Consider the following 13,239-nt stretch of genomic DNA (forward strand, 5'->3'; position numbering starts at 1 on the left):
CAGATTAGTGGGTGAAGAGCAGGACCAAGACCAATGCAGTACATAGGCACAGAGGCTGTGCTGCAGCACAGCACAGGTAAAGATAGTGCCTACACTTTAATGAAGCTAAGAGGAGTAAAGGTCCTCATTTCTTACAAATTTTTTCCACAAAGTTTTCCTCACCGCAGTCTGATCCATGAGCATGAGAGGTGGTTGAGGGCCCTTCCCTGGAAATATTCAAGCATGAGAACCCTCAGAACAAGACCCTAGGCTCTGATGGTACTGAAGTCCAGGACTAGATTCTCAGCTGAAGTCAGCCATAGCTTAGATGTATGAATTTTGGCTTCTTTTGCTTACTTACTTTCCCAACAGCATTGGTGGCCACACAACCTTATTGAAAATGATGTAATATGGCTTTAATACAGAATAAGAATATGGGAGCTCTTCATGAATCCATACTTCATGAGTCAACAAGGCTCCACACTTTTAATGGAAGAGTCTTCAACTAAAATCAGAACTATTACTCTTCAGCTTTCTTTTATGGTCAACAAATAAAAACAAAACAAAACAAAACAAACAAACAAAAATCAACAAGTCACTTTTAGAAAGCAACCTAATTGATGTTAAAATAAAGTGAAATACATCTTACTTGCAAATGCCTCATTGTCTCCTTTCAGAATTAAGGGAGACTAAAATAGCTGGTTTACATGTAGACATCTCATCTTCCACTAGTTATGGAGGGTGGGAGGGATTAACTTTGGTTAGTAGCTAGATGCCCACCCACTCTCGCATCAACAGGGTGGGGAAGAAAAAGATGGAAAACTTTGTGGGTTGAGATAAAAACAGGGAAATCACTTAACAGATGCTTTCATGGGCAAAACAGACTTGACTGAAGGAAAATTTATTCCAAATTAAAATAGATTTGGGTAATAAGAAACAAAGACAAAATATTTTTTCTTTTTATTCCCACCTTTTATCAAGTTCAGCTTCATTCTTTCATTCATAACCCCTTTCAGCTGCCCTCATCCCCAGCAGTGCATTTCTTGATGTACTGCAGTACTTGCCCTTTCTTAAATATATTTCCTTGAGGTGCCACTATCTTATCTGCAGGGCTCAGCTACATCCTGCAGCATGTACATCATCTGCTAGAATCAGCTGTGTTTGGCACAGAGTAGCCCTGGCTTCTCCTCACAGAGGCCATTCCTGCAGTCCCCCTCTGCGAACTCCTAGACACCTGGACCCAATATACTGATATTTGTGTGTATGAGTCCTCTCTTAGCTCCCTAGCATAATGATTCTTCAAGGTAACACAGCCTAGGGAGGCAGAGAATTTATATCTGGTACACAAATAGATAGATGGGAGGTAGGTAAATTTATCAATATACACATACTATATTCATAGAAATCTCAATAGAGAATATATTCAGAATTGTAGCACAATTTAAGATTCATGCATTAATTAGTTTAGGTAACAAGTATTCTTTTTTAATATAGACCTTAAAGATCTCTTACATTGTGAAAAGGAGAGAATTGCTAAAATATAAGTGCAATAAGGGTTTTTTTCTCATAAGTGCTTCACATCTCTGGAATATTACAATATATTCCACATTTCCATATGTTGTTATGGCACCATGCCAGTAACAAATAAGCTTTCTAGTTTCCAGTAATAGTTTCTAAGTTTTCATAGCCACACTTTGAAAATAATCTCAGAAGGGAAAAATAAAAATAATATACTGTAATCTGTCAGAGACTCGGTCAGATGTAATCTGGGTTTAGAGTTACACAGAACTTCCAGTAGATATCATGAGGCCTTTTATCTGTTGATGGTATGGTTGACTACAATTTTAAAATAAAGAGGTGGTCTAAATCCGGCTTTCTATTAATGATGTCTTTGTAGGTCTCTATAATGAAATTCTTTTTTTGTTAATACTAGTGCTACCTCAGGGAAAAAAAGAATAAACCACACACACTTTTTTTTTTTTCTTTTTTAAACAGTTGAATGGCAATAAGATGCACAGATAAATACACATTTAATTATGTGAATTATAGAACAACTAATATATCCTGAATTTCTATACTACATGTTATCTCACAGGATTCCATTCACAGGGGCTTTCACTATTCAGAAGATTGTAACTATTCAACTATTTTTCTTAGGAGTAGATTGCTTTTGAAGTTCTTTTGGAACAATAAAAATTTGCTATATGCTTCCTGGCATCATCATATAAAGTATTCATTGTAACATAGAGTGAGCATTCTTCTACAGAAAACATGCCACAATGAAAACTCTCAGGATCATAAAAATGGAACAAAATTTCACAAACAAGTTTCATTAACAGAATGGAAGTCAATCTTTAAATGCCACGTTAAAAATCAACCTAGATCTTGACCTTAAAATCTTAATAGTATGCTTCATTCAATTCTCCATTTGTTCATGAAAAGCTGTAGGATGTGAAGAATAGTATATAAGCTATAAACATAGGCTAACAGTTTTTATTATATTTTATTAACACCAAGTTCTCATTTTATCCCTGAGTTTTCCAGACATAATTTCTATACATGATAAAACACTTCAAATGCAACAGTATTTACTGTAATAAGACAGGATATACTGAATGTATTGTTTAAACATGTCTGGGTCTGCTGTGGTGGGTTGACCTTGGCTGCTTGCCAGGTCACCATCAAGCCACTCTGTCACTCCACCTCCTCAACTGAACAGGAGAGAGAAAATATGATGAAAGTTTCATGGGCTGAGATAAGGACAGGGAGATATCACTCACCAATTGCCATCACAGGCAAAACAGATTTAAATTGGGCAAAGTGGTTTAATTTATTGCTAATCAACTCAGAGCAGGATTATGAGAAATAAACCCAAATCTTTAAACATCTCTCCCTTCTTCCTGAGCTTACATTCATTCCCAATTTATCTGCTTTGTCCCACTAAGCAGCTAAGAGTTTCCAGACAATGGGAGCTGTGGTCAGTTCATCACACATTGTCTCTGCTGCTTCTTGCTCCTCTGTGGCCGCTTGAGGCTGTACCTTTAAGAAAAGGGACAGTGCTGGGACACTCTGGCTGAATGTTTTGGTGAAGACAAATGAAAACATCCATATTCTAAACGAATTTCATTGGTAGATTGGTAGAATGCAGTTTTAAGTTTTGTGCAGCTGGAATTTTCTCTCAGTTCACTCCTTTCCTTCTCCCTTTCCAGCTTGTCTGATTCTGGGCTCCCTGTCAGAGTGACCCTGAACAGATAAGCAACTAATTCGCATGAGGCCTACTAATATTCTGCTTTACTAATAATTACCTTTTCTCTCTTTCTAACTCTTTTTGGGAAAAAGGGGGGTAGGGGGAGAGAAGGGGGTACAGGAGGGGAACCCTCTGGAGGAGGAGGGAATTTTGTTCCTGTATTCTTGTGTGTTTTTTTTTTTTGCTTTGCTGTATATTTCTGTATATATTGTAAATACTGTATATTTTGTGTACATATCTTGCATTTTCCACATTGCTTGTAAAATATAGCATTTCCCTTGCTTCTCTGGCTGGGTTAGCTGTGGTTTTTCTTCCTCTTTGTGGGGTAGAGGAGGCTAGGCTTTCTCTCTCAACCCACCACACTCCTCACACTCCTCACCTGCTTCGGTGTGGGGTCCCATCTACAGGATACAGTCCTTCACAAACATCTCCAATGCAGATTCTTCTCACAGGCTGCAGTTCTTTGTGAACTGCTCCAACGAGTACTTTTCACAAGGTTTACTCCTTCAGGACAACATATCCTGACAGAAGGCCTGACATGAGCTTCTCTCTACAGGGTTACAGAAGCCTGTTCAAATGTGGGCTCTCCACAAGGTCACAGCTTCCTTCAAAGCACATCCACCTACTCCAGTGTGGGGGGTCCTCTATAGGCTGCAGGCTGATGTGTACTCTGCCATGGAGGTCCATGGGCTTCAGGGGAAACGCATCTCCTCCCTCTCCTTCTTCACTGACCTTGGTATCTGAAGAGTTATTTTCCTCACATATTCTCACAGAACCATGCTGGCCCATAGACCCCTTATGCACCAAAACCTTGCAGTGTAAACCCAGTACATTTGCTCAAACATTTGAAGGTTCCCCAGAGAATCTTAAACATATCTTCTGGTTAGCCCTCTTCCGAGGTTTTCCTTATGATTCCAACACTAAACAAGTTTAATTATAAAACAAATATCAGATACATTCAGGAAGATTAAATCCAGGGATTTCTTTGTGCATCAAGAGAAACTGTAAACTGACTGCTACCCTGTTAGCATTTTACAGTAAAATCAAGGCTTGCATAATCAAATATTCTAATTTTGGAGTGAAAATTAAATTCTTTGAAGCTTGTTTCAATTCAGTAGCACTGACAAAACTATGAGATGTAAATGGAAACCAGAGATAAAATCCATCTCTGAAAGACAGCCTTACAAAGATGAAATACCATTTTGCTGACATCTTTTCAGAAAGATCCAAAACCTTGTATTAGATTTAAAACAAAACAAAGCAAAAAAAAACAAAACAGCAACAAAAAAACCCAGATAAACTAATGAAAGAAACCAAACAACAACAACAAAAATCAAAATACATATCCTACCAAATAAAGGAAACAGAACATCAGTGTTTCAAGCAAAATTTGTGTGCCTCATACTCCAGGACAATGTTGTAAATCCTATAACAGAATCAGAAAGATCACAGGGACCTACAAACAAAGTTAAGCATGAGTTAAACATTCACGTATTGCTGACCACCAATTTCTAAAAACTGGACACTAATTTAGTGGGAAATTGTTCATTTGTGGTTCTACAGATGAAGTTATAGTTGTCTCAATTTATTCACAGACATATTGAAGCCTGTCAAAACTACAGAACTAGTGTTTCATGCTTAAATCCCTCGTGTACTCATAAAGCAGGTAATTTCTCATTTACCTGTGGAGCTTTATCTGACAGATGTGTCTAGAGACCACTACCACGTAAAACACAGAGTAAATTAAACTGTCTTGTTCTTACTTAATGGGATGATTTTCTTCCTGATTTCAAGTAGCAATTTGCCCTGCAAAAGCTGTAACAAGTATATGATGGGTGAGGAAGAAGACAAGAAGTTGCCGCTTTCTTTGATTCATGATTTTTTGTGTGTGTTTAAATGTTATATACTAACATGTATTATCAGGTCTTTCTTGTACTCAGGAGTCCAGACTTTAACACAGTCCCCCTGATTTTGTCTCAAGCACTCAATGTACTATCAGTAAGGATTTTCTAGGGTGTCTCAATAGTGGATATACATATGTGGAAAACTGAATGGGGCCTTCAGTAGGTTTTTGATTTGGACAGGTGTTCTCTGAAAGTATTTGATTCCTTCACTGACTAAAATGAAGCACTGAAATTACTAGCTCAGATGAAAACACTTACTAACTACAGTGAGTGGAGAAAATAAGGAGGAAAAATATTGTACATGAGTTATCTTTGTAATTTTGGATGTGGTTTTCCAACTTGGATTTTCAGAGAAATTACAAGTGAATACATTTGTACAAAATTAAATAAGATAGAAATAATTGATGGAATATGTGTAGGGAATATGTAGTGAACTGAACAAAACATTACAAAGATTATATATATATCTTTATGTACATCTATTATACATGTCACAATTTGGGTAATAGGCTTTACACTTCTAATTAATCCCCAAATCCCATATATTCCACCAAATCTAGAGCTGAATTTATCTATCATGATACAAAATTACATTATTGTATGTAACCATGGTATGCTCAAACCCACACTGAAACTCACAGAGATTGATCAAGTCTGTTAAATAATCCAGTCAGATTGGTATGGGTTGAGAAAATGTCACAGAATCACAGAATGTTAGGTGTTGGGAGGGACCTCCAGAGATCAGCAAGTTGAACCCTCCTGCCAAAGCAGGATCGCCTAAGGCAGGCTGCACATGAATGTATTGATGTAGGTTTTTAAAGTCTCTAGAGAAGGAGACTCCACAACCTCTCTGGGCAGCCTGTATCAATGTCTGTCATCCTCACCTATAGAAATGTCTCCTCATGTTGTGGTTGAATCTCCTGTGTTCTAGCTTGTATCTGCTGTTCCTTGTCCTATCACTGAGCACCACTGAAAAGAATCTAACATGTCCATCTTGACACCCACCCTTCAGATATTTGCAGTGGTTAGTAAGATTCCCTATCAACTTTCTTCTCTTCAGACTAAACAGCCCCCAGTTCTCTCAGTCTTTCTTCATAGCAGAGACGTTGAGAGATGTCCCTAGATTTATGCATGAGGGTGTAGGCAAAATAAGTTTGAAATCACTAATCTAAGTCTGCATGTGTATAATGGTGCCTTAAATATCTAAGTATGATATGACCGTGCTGTTGAACTCATTGAGTTCACACTGCTGAACTCGCTGTTGAACTTGAGTTCAGGCTGACTACATCAGGCTTTGTAGATAGTTCTCATAAATTAGGTAGAAGCTTTCAGGATGGACCCTATAACTGTGACATCACCACATAGATGATGTTAGTTAGGTTCATGTAGTGGTTTAAAGCAATAGCAATAGGTCAGCCTGTCTGTTCCCCCAAGGTAGAAGTGATGGAAAAAAAACACATGCAAAACCAACCAAACAACCAAGTAACCAAACAAGCAAACAAACAAAAAAAACCCAAAACAACCACCTCATTGAGACAAAGAGAATGATAAAAGGTAAGAGTTTACTGAAATAAACGAGAATACAATGCACAATTACCTTATCATTACATATCTGCAGAAAAAGTGCAGCAGGAAGAAGCAGCAAGCAGAAGCAAGTAAGCTGAAAGCCTAAGCCAAGGAGCTGCAGTCCTTCTTGTCTTGCTGTCATCTTAGCAGAAGAGAGACAATACCCAAACCACAGAACCCAAAATCAGCAAACTGAACAGGAAGCCTCCCATGTTATAATATGAACTTCAAGCCCCATAACACTTCACTGAGATCCGGCTGACAGGTATGTAATTCCCTGGTTCCTCCATCCAGCCCTTCTTGTGGATTGGCATCATGTTGGCCAGCTTCCAGTCATCAGGGACCTCTTCAGTGAGCCAAGACTCTTGAAAAATGATGGAGAGCAGCTTGGCCAGCTCATCTGCCAGCTCTTTCATCACCTTAGGATGGATCCCATTTAGTCCCATGGATTTGTGGGGATCCAAGCAGCGAAGCAGATCTCTTAACTACTTCCTCCTGGATCTCAGGGGAACTATACTGCTCCCTGACTCCATCTGCCAGCTCAGGAGGCCAGTTGTCTGGAAGACAATCTGTACTGCTATTAAAATTTGAGGCAAAGAAGGTGTTAAGTACCTCTGCCTTTTCCTCATCTTTTGTTACTCTGTTCCCCACTGTGTCCACCAAGGAGTGAAGGTTGTCCCCACCCCTCCTCTTGCCATTAATACATTTGTTAATATATTAATTCTTTCTACACAGTCCTGTCAACCCCACCTTGAGGATGTGCATTGTGTTTGTGACACTGAATAAAGGGAAGAATTGATAGGAACTACTACATATTTATTTTTTTTAGATCCTGTTACTGTATTTTTTGATATTTTTCAAATTAACTTATTCAGATTTAATTTCATTTCAGTTTTGCTTTTGTTCTATTTTAATCCAAATATTTAAAGAAATAAAATATCTCTGTAGTTTAGAACAAACCCAAACATGACAGTTTAATATAGGGCACTAATTTTATTCATTTCTCTTAAGCTTACCACCATGTTTGCACTAGAGGAATGACACCTAATCGCTATTTAAATTGAAAGATAAAACTGAAAAGTACTTTTATTAAGAAATTGCACACACTCAGAATTACCAAATTACAAACACATTTATTTATTTATTTATTTATTTATTTATTTATTTATTTATTTTATGTTACTTGAAATTGGTTTTGGTCACAGTTGCAAATACTTGAAGATAAATCCAGTTTCATTTTGTACTATAATGGTCCTGGTTAAAATGTAAACTATAAACTGATTTCCTGATGTTTTTAAGACATGACTTTGCCAGCTAAATCACACACTTGCGTGCATACATGCATGAATACTCCTTCATGAATATATTCATATTTTTACATAAATACATGTGTGTTTACCCCCCTGTATATCTGTTTGAAATATGATGAGCTTCCTTGTATGACTGAAATCCCCTAGATTTATGCTGAATGCTCCTAAGGCATAAAGGAGAATAGACACTTGTCTGAATGTCAATGAGAGTAAGGAAGATTTGATTGCCCTACATTACAACTTGAAATACAGCATACTGTATTGAAACTGCTGTCTGTCAGCCCTTCTAATGCAGACAATTCTGATGAAATCAATGCACTTTATCTAATTAATAATGAGTATCCATGACTATCTAACTAAACAATAAAAATACATTTGGGGTTATTTTTACATCTCATAGAATCATATAATCAGTGACAGATTAATTATACAATATCAAAATGAAATAACTATAGCAGGATGACATTACAAGAACCTCTGATACTGAATTCTCCTGCCTCGGCCAGATTGCACAAAAATATATTTTTCTTGCATGTCATCTAGCTATTTCTTTATGCAAAATCCTCTTCTGAGGATATTGCTCCTTACTGTAGTAAGGAAATGCAGCAGAAATAAAAAGTAATTAATGTTAAAGGAATAATTTCATGATCTGACATTTAAATGTCTCTGTTCTCTGAAAGGCAGCTGAGAAGAGAGTGCCCATGTTATGCTTGCTGTTAAGTGGTTTGCAATGACTTGCATTCAGCTCAGAAAAAAATCCTCCCTGAAAAACATTTTAAAAATTTGCATTTTTAGTAAATTTATTCTGACATTACTAGTACTATTCTCTTCCCTCCAGAGATTTTAGAAACAAAGAAATATGTCAGACTGAGATAAGTATCAACCTTTATATGGAATGTAATCTCCTCTTAATAAATATAAAAGATACTTCCAAAATAATATTTGTCTAGGATTTACCCACTATGACATGATCATGAAGTCCATTAAGAGATTCTCTAAGCCCTTTCAGAACACCGTAGATATAAAAAGCCTGAATATATACAGTAATTTGAGTTGCATACTGAACAAATATCTCCAGGAATACTAAGCATGAATCATTATTATGGTAATTCCAGGGAACTGTAAAGAAACAGGGCCAGCAATGTCACCAGTAACAGCACGAGGGCAATACAAGATCATGGATATATAGTCTGATGTCATTAGAGCTGTTTGCAAGCTTATGTTTTGTTACAAGTGCTCTTATTGTAAAAAAAAAATAATAAAATGTTACCGATCCTTTCTTTCACAAAGCAATTTACAGATGATCGGATCCATCAACAAATAAACAGCAGAGAGCATATAATTTTATTTACTCATACCTTATAAGTGTTTGTTCCATCTGTAGTGTATTGGTTCAGAAAATACATTTACATTTGTAAAGTCTTTAAATCCTTAAATTATTTTTTTCTTATAAAGACTCAAAGTATTACCCTTAATACGAATCAGTATCTAAGACAGGAACATCTTGACTATAATACAGAACATTAAATAGGAAAACTAATAATAAAGGAGTACAAATATATTTTTTTCTTTTTATTTGATATAAGTAATTTTCTGTTTCTGTGTGGAAGAGGAAAGTAAAAATATTATCTGAATAATGTAAGAATAAACCTGTCTGTTACAGTATCCCATTTCTAATAGTAGCTAGTAATGGATACATGGAAAAGAAAACAGGACTTTCAAGACAGGAATAGCATATGAATATATTTCTTCAAACAATCCCCCACGTTCCAACAATACAATATTTTCTAAGCTAGAAATAGCATATTTGTCTCTTACACTTGAATAGATTTTCTTTCCACTGCTTGATGAATTCATGAAACTTATTATTGTCCAGGTGGCAGGTTCCACATCTTTAATAACATGTATGAATTTTGTAAGAGCTGCACCAGTTTCCCACCACAGGGAATTTATAAACTGAGAAAATCACAGGACAGTGGCCTTATCTACCATTTTAGGTTATTGTTGTTGCTGTTGTTGTTGTTGCTATTATTATTGTTGTTATTGCTGTTGTTGTTATTTTACTTTGGTGCTTTTGTTTTAGTTTTGGGGGGGGGGGGGGGTGTTTGGTTGGTTGGTTTGTTGTTGCATTTTTGTTGTATCTTTTGTGTGTGCATTTGTTTTCTTTATTTATACTAGAAGACCAAACTCCAACTAACTGGAAAGACAGTGCTATCTTTTCCTTCATTTTTGTTTGTTTGTTTTTTGGATATTTTCAGTGGGTGTTTGTTTGTTTGTGGTGGGTTTGGGGGGAGTTTTGTTTATTTAGTTGGCTTTTTGTTGGTGGTTTTTTTATGTCACTGTTTTCTACTAATCATTCTTCAAGTTAAAGACCTAGTATTTTATATTAAATCAAAACAAACAAACAAACAAACAAACAAAAGAGCCCAGAAGTGGCTGAGCACTCCCTGTATGCAGTTTTGATATGAATATGTTTTGGGGTTCCCCCCCCCTTTTTTTTAAATGCATTTCTGCACTGCTTTTCCATCCATCTCCCTCCTTTACCCCTATTCTTATTTTCATTTTCCTTCCTTCCTTCCTTCCTCCCTTCCTTCCTTCCTTCCTTCCTTCCTTCCTTCCTTCCTTCCTTCCTTCCTTCCTTCCTTCCTTCCTTCCTTCCTTCCTTCCTTCCTTCCTTCCTTCCTTCCTTCCTTCCTTCCTTCCTTTTCCTACTTTCCTTCTGCCTTTCTTCTCTTTCTTGCTTCCATAGTTTTTTTCTAAAACATTTAATTCTGCAGCGTATCTTCCAAACTTTCCCTTTGCTAGATACATTGCTAAAAATAAACGTGCCTCTGAGGGGCACTTTCCCCCCATCAATCCTGGCCTACCAACAGTCCTCACTAATACTGCCTGCATGCTTCAGAGAGTTTCTTTTTCTTACCACAATACTCAGCCTGAGTACCTGTCATGTTGTTCTTAACATCTTCATATATTTCTATTCCTTATGTATTTCTATTCCATATATTTCTATTCCTTGCAAATAAATTATTCTATCCATTATGACAGACTTGCTTCCACTCAATTAAAAGGGATATGAGTTTAGTATTGGAACAGCCTCACAAAATGTAAGTGAACACACAAAATGTTAAATGGACTCCTTATAGAAAGATTCTTCTGCTTTTAGTATAGTGGTTGTAAAGGATAAGGACAACCATTTGGATAAATATCACAATTATCTAATTGAAGATTGAAAGAAAAAAGAGTCTGAAATTGTTATGATTTCTCTAAATCAGTCAAAGATTATGATGAATTTTAGACTAAAGTCTCAAATGGTGGCTATGCTGCTATAAACTTCAGTCCTCTCCCTGCACTTCTCATGGATCATTAGTGTCCCATTCCCCTGATTCATATCACATAGCTTTGAACACATTTATTTCTCTTTTTATTTACTCCACTTTGACAAAAACAACCACTGTCTACACTTTCCTCTTTAATTCAGTATTACTAAGGTTGGAAGAGACCTCAAAGATCATCAAGTCCAACCTGTCACCACAGATCTCATGACTAGAGTAGGGAGGACACTACTGCCCACTGCAGGTTTGAACTCACAACCTTCCCATTAAGGGTCTCATGTGCTACCAACTGAGCCACTTAGGTTGCTCTCCAGAATTTCCAGCATGATGACTTCCTATATAAAAGTAAGCTATCCAGATGTTGCATTTCCTTGTATCACTGAGGACAAATGAAACAAGGTACTTTCTGCCCCAGTGCTCTCAATTTACAAAGTATCTTTATTTGGGATATTCCAGACTTTTATTCAGCCTTAATATTCATAATTCCACTTCATAACTAAACTCCTTTTCAACAAATACCACACGCATTTTAGGATCTTGTTGCTATTTTAGAAAACTTTGTAAAAAATGCCCAGCAAAGGAAACACCAATGTAATACTTTTCTCTCTAATGTCCTTCATGAAGGAAGAAAACACAACCACAGAATCAAGGCAGCTAAACATATCTGAAAATCCAAGCTAAATCCCAAGTCCTTTCATGAAGCCCTGAAGCATGGAACTTAATACTATTTAAATCTAAGGTATGGTCTTTAAACCTCCTAAGGTAAGGAGGCAATGTTTGTAAAGATTAGATTATTGGAATTTCCTGACAATAAGAAAGATACCTCACAATATCAAAACCAGAATTTCTTGTTCTAACAACCAGCTTAATCAAGTAACTGTAGTATTATAATTCTATTATTACATATTTCAAGAGATATATTAATATATTTAAAATTGAACTTACACTGAAACAGAAATAAGTCAGCGTGACACATACCAGGAACTTTTGGTTCTGTCATTGATGGGCATAATTTTGAAATGTAGATTTTACCATAGTTTCTTGGATACATAACTGCTTGTTGAGGGTTTTCAGATTTGTTAAATGTAAAACTGAACAAAGAAATCAATCATTCATTCAAGAGTATACCTTCCTTAAAAGAAGCAAGCATGTCCTGGGAAACAGATAAAATACAGTATTGGTGCATAGTAAAGAGTTAACAGGAATGAAGTAGGAGATTTATGTTTTCTACACGAGGGCACTTTTTTGTACAGTGTTTTTCATTTTTTAAATTGATTTTCTCATTTGAAATCTACTTTGAAGACATATGGGATATTTTATCATCTGTAGCTGTGGATTAGAGTGTAGTTCTGATATCACAGTTTTGTATCTTAACTTGTAACTGTGAGTGAAAGCATAGGCTTGTCTCCTATAGTGCAGAAAAATGCAGAGCTGCAAGAAATGAATAAACATTCAACTGGGACTGTAAAAATGGGCATTGCAAGACAAAATTAAAATGAAGGTGATTATGCTATTTAATTAATTGTTATGGTAACATTTGTGGTGAGTTTAAACATTGACCTTCTCTAATAAACAGGCACACATACAGACACAGACACACGCAAACAGAATTAAAGAGATTCACAGATTTCATTGGGTTGGAAGGGACCCTCAAAGGTTGTCTTGTCCAACCTCACCCTGCAGTGAGCAGGTACATCTTCAATTAGGTCAGGCTGCCCAGACTTGAGTGCCATCAGTGGCCAGACTTGATTTATTAAGACTTACATGGTTCATTCTGCTGCATTAAAACTTTTACAAGACAAAGGGGGGGGGGGGGGGGGGGGAAGAATAAAATGTACAGACATGTTTATTTGAGAGTAAACCTCTATATCATCTTAGGATTAACATGTTATAGTGACAGG

Source organism: Melanerpes formicivorus, unplaced genomic scaffold (assembly GCF_026170545.1).
Source record: "Melanerpes formicivorus ecotype bairdi unplaced genomic scaffold, bMelFor1.0.p_v2 SCAF_1, whole genome shotgun sequence".
Taxonomy (NCBI): domain Eukaryota; kingdom Metazoa; phylum Chordata; class Aves; order Piciformes; family Picidae; genus Melanerpes; species Melanerpes formicivorus.